Genomic DNA, 4,817 nt, shown 5'->3' with positions numbered 1-4,817 from the left:
ATGGGTTGCTCCAGCTTCTTGTAGGGCCTTATTGTGTGAGAGGTAAATTGTTTGGAGGAAAGAAGAAAGGAAAAGTATTAAGAGGGCGTGTTGGCAGTTAATTTTTTGGGTGGTTTGGATGGAAAGGAATTAGAGAATCCTTGAGAGAGATAGACCACTTGGGAATAGAGTTCGATACTCGGCTTCGCTCTTGGCATAAGTTTTCCCCAAGTTTTAACCGCTGACTTCTTTCTTGAACTAAATCTTAAGACTCTTGAGTTTTGGATGTAATTTATGACAGTATGCTGAATTTGGTTTTGCTTTAATGTTGGCACCGGCCTATATATGTTTGTTTATGTTTTTCTTGATGGTGTTTACTCTTTCTAAACAATTTTTAAAACTTTTTTAAGCTTAAAGTTTTATGTTTCCTAGAGTTATTGACAATCGTTGTTGTACAAGAAAAAGTTGGAACATTCTATGGAAATTTGATCTTATAGAAGGAAGAAATATCACTCTGGTCATCGAACTATGTTTCGTTCGACACTTTGGTTATCCTACTTTTAAAAACTTCACTTTGGTCACTCAATTATAAACCGTATGTCACTTTAATCTCTCCGTCTATTTTCTTAGTTTAAATGTAGCAATTGAATCTCACGCGCCTAATAAGCAGGGGTATAATTTCTCTGTGTACCAGATTTCAAGCCAAAAGGCTCTCTCTCTCTCTCTCTCTCATAAAGTTATAATCAATCTTCAGGTACATAAATCAATTCGATTTTGATGAAAGATTGTTCTTCTTTCCAGCTCAACTTGTTCTCACTTCATAATTCACCACCAAAAATTTGTTCCCAAATTAAATTTTGTGTATCGTTTCAGTTTGTTCTTCTATTAAAGTTGATATCTTTGGATTATAATCTGCACAGACTCTATTTGTTTGGATAAAGTTTGATGATTTATCTTGTTGTTTATCTGCAGAGCTTATTTTTTTCTCAGTTGTTTGGTCTTGTTGCCCTGTTTGAGAAATGGGAAGGCAGGAATGACCGGTAGTTTCATTTGGTCCGAGTATCCATGGTTGATATTCCTCTTGATAATAAAGTACTTGTTGTTCCAAAGGGTCATAATGTTCCACTGCAAACGAGTAGTCAACATACATAACTAAGTATGCGAATTCTTGTACTCTTTCACTGAAATTTTATTGGTTTCTGATTTTGATCAAGGCTTTTTTTCACTTAAAAGTGGTATGTTGTTTTACTCCAAAGTGGATGAATTGGCAAAAGTGGATGAAGTTTTATGTTTAAGTTATTAAAATGGCTGGCAGAACTTTTCATCTCCAAAATACCCTTAGAGTTAACGGAGAAAACAGACGAAGAGACCAAAGTGATATACGGTGATATAGTTTAGTGACCAAAGTGAAGTTTTTAAGAGTTAGATGACCAAAGTGTCGAACGAAACATAGTTTGATGACCAAAGTGATATTTCTTCTTTTGTAGAATTTAAACCAAGTTGCAAAGTTCTCCCACACCTGAAAATTGAAATACACAAAGCTATTAGACGAGAACGTGGTGATTTCCGATGGTGGAGCCGGCCACGACAGCTTGCATTTCAAACAGGACCAGACATCAAATTTTGGTGGCCTGCTAGTAGTGCCTGCAGCATCCACTATATCAAAAGATGCAATATCAGATTCTAAATCAAACCAATACGAACTGTTAAAATCACAACAACTACTTAAGATACTGAATCCACATGCATTTGCTTGTTAAACACCTTCAACTAAACATCCACCGTCTTTATAACAAGCCCAAGATGGATGTTATGTATAATTCCCATATATATCTACTCAGTTAAGCCTTCCAATGTAAAAAAAATTACATAACTCTGATAGCTTCTAAACGTTTACAACCTCTATAATCTTCCTGAAATTCTCCACCAGCACCAATCAGCACTCACAAATTGGTAATATCACAATCTTCAAAAAATGCTTAAACATATCAGCGAACAAATACTTCACCGCAATAGCACTCAACCAACCTTGTCGTCTGGTGTTTTCTTAGCCTTAGCTTCTAGTACTTCCTTATGTAGGATGAAAATGGACCCAGTTTAGCCGGAAAACCATAAAAGTAAAGAAGTCGTCTGGTGTTTTCTTAGCCTTAGCTTCTAGTACTTCCTTATGTAGGATGAAAATGGACCCAGTTTAGCCGGAAAACCATAAAAGTAAAGAAGTCGTCTGGTGTTTTCTTAGCCTTAGCTTCTGGTACTTTCTTATGTAGGATGAAAATGGGCCCAGTTTAGCCTGAAAACCATAAAAGTAAAGAAGTGGCCTAGAATGAAAAAGAGTAATTGGAAAATAGATAACTCACGCGTAATGAGGTTACTAGCTGGTGGAATATTCAAGATTTGGTTTTGGACTTTTCGGGTTACTCGTGCAAAAAGTCAGGTCTTAATTGTGAATTAGATTGGGATCAACTTTTGGTCAAAATGTTCGTTTGAAACGCATGATATATTTTCATAATGGGAATGACGAGATCTTCAAGAGTCACTTTAGTGAGCCCTAACAGATTTAGGCCAAAATATATCGTTTTAGTTATCCGATTTGGGATTTAATATTTTTTTTGGCTAGTTTTACATTCTTGTTAAGATTCTTTTATTTTTAGGTTGTTAGTTTCCTTTTTAATTTGAATTCTCTAGGATTCCTTGTTAGATTATAAGCATAATCTAATAATCATGACTTGGATGCCTATATAAGCACCATCATGCTATGTATGAAGATCAGTTTTATCATATCAAAGTTAATAAAAATGAGAGTTTTTCTCTAATTCTCTGGTGGACTCCAGATTTATCTTTTTAGACTTATAGCTTGTAAACTTGGGTTATTATCACAAATGGTACCTGAACTATACATCAATCTTATCGATGGTACCTGAACTTTAATTTTGATCACAACCAGTACCCAAACTTTTCGATTTCATTTTAAATGGTACCTAGAGCCACATCCGGTCACTATTCCGACTAAAAACGGCATGAGAGGCCATCATTGAGATGATTTTTGATGATTTCAAGGGTTGCGATCATATATAGTGATGATTTTTTGGTAATAGACTTGTCTTGAACTTGTTTTTTTGTTTTTGGTTTTCTTAGATTTGGTTTTTTTGGCCGGAATAGTGACCGAAGGTGGCCTTAGGTACCATTTAAAATGAAATCGAAAAGTTAAGGTACTGGTTGTGATCAAAATTGAAGTTCAGGTACCATTGATAAAATAGAGGATAAGTTCAGGTACCATTTGTGATAATAACCCTGTAAACTTAGGTTACTTCCAACTGCGTCACTTTCTTAGCCTTGTCGGGTATTTCCACAACATCAACTGCACAATGTTCACCAACCTTAAACATTGCAAACTTCTCCAAGACTTCCTTATAAACTTTGGATGCGGGCCGTTTAAGTACTTTTTCACTTCCTGAGCAATCAAACATGTGACACATAACTTCAAACATCAAAGATAACTGCCATCTATCAGGTGCTGACTTAAGATCAAAGCAGATAATTAGAAATATTATCGTTACTGAAAATTTGAAATTTGTTTTCATTGTCATATTTTTATTTTCTGTCCCATTTCATTTTTATTGCCCCCACATATATTTATTCCTGTGTCTGCCACTGAATGCGGCAACAACCAGCATGTTGTTTACAACTGCACCATTTTCAACAATATATTGGTATACTTCATCGTCTTTCTCATGAAGCACACGCACAGTCATCTCAATAATCTGAATGCTTGTCAGCAGACTACTTGGAATTTTCTGGGGTAGTTTCAAAGTTGTAAATAGATCATGTTCTCGACCTTTGTATTTAAAGTTCTCAAGTTCATCATCTACCTAAAGGAAAAATATAGAGGGATACTCATTACCGTTCATTAACATATAAAAGAGTTTCTATTTAGACCTCCAAATTTGCTCATCTGATCTCTCTACTCTCTACACCTCCTTCTTGCTTTTAAATACCCAATGTTTGCTCACTAGACCTCCTTTTGAATTCCTAAAATAACCTTAGTTATATTATTCACATACAAAACTATAAATTACTCATTATACCTCTAATTCACTCACTACACCTCCATTTGTTTTTTGCATGCAAACACAAAAAGTTACCCAAACAAAATTTCTAGAACTTTCGTTCATAAATCAAACGGTTAGAACTCTCTCATTTAATTGAAACAAAATACTTACAAAACAATTTGACAATTAAGTAGCACCCCAACTGAATAGTTTCAAAGTAAAATGGTTGCTCTTAAGATTTGACAATAAACTTGTAATTCTTCCTATACCCATGTACAATATTACAAGTGAAATAAAAAAATTAATTCAAAACATGAATCATTCTCACAATCAATTGTAGTGTAATAAATATAGCAACTCAACAAAAAAAAATTATTCTAAACGTAAAGAAAGCATCCGTAATAGAAATACTAACATAATAAGATTCAGTAATTTTATAAAAAAAAAAATCATTCAAACCTATTCTCATCAGTCTCAAGAGTTATAATTTCAAAAATAGCAGTAACTCTTTTTGGAAGGGGTATTTGGGTATATTGATGCTGACAATCCTTGTATCTATTGTATAATGATCTTGCTTTATCATCAGCATGGGGGTACCAATTTGGTGGGATTGATGGTAATGGGCATCCTGCTGACAAAGACACCTGTTAAGAAAATAAAAAATAAAAATGAATCTGATTAGTTAAGATTTTTATAAATTACCAAATGCATGAAGATGCAGTCATAATACTTACCTGCACAAAGTGGTCTCCGTTAACAAAACCAATTCCAATTTCAGGCAATTCTTGG

Source organism: Rosa chinensis, chromosome 3 (genome assembly GCF_002994745.2).
Source record: "Rosa chinensis cultivar Old Blush chromosome 3, RchiOBHm-V2, whole genome shotgun sequence".
NCBI lineage: Eukaryota > Viridiplantae > Streptophyta > Magnoliopsida > Rosales > Rosaceae > Rosa > Rosa chinensis.
The sequence above is the reverse complement of the archived record's forward strand: the minus strand, read 5'-3'. Positions refer to the sequence as shown.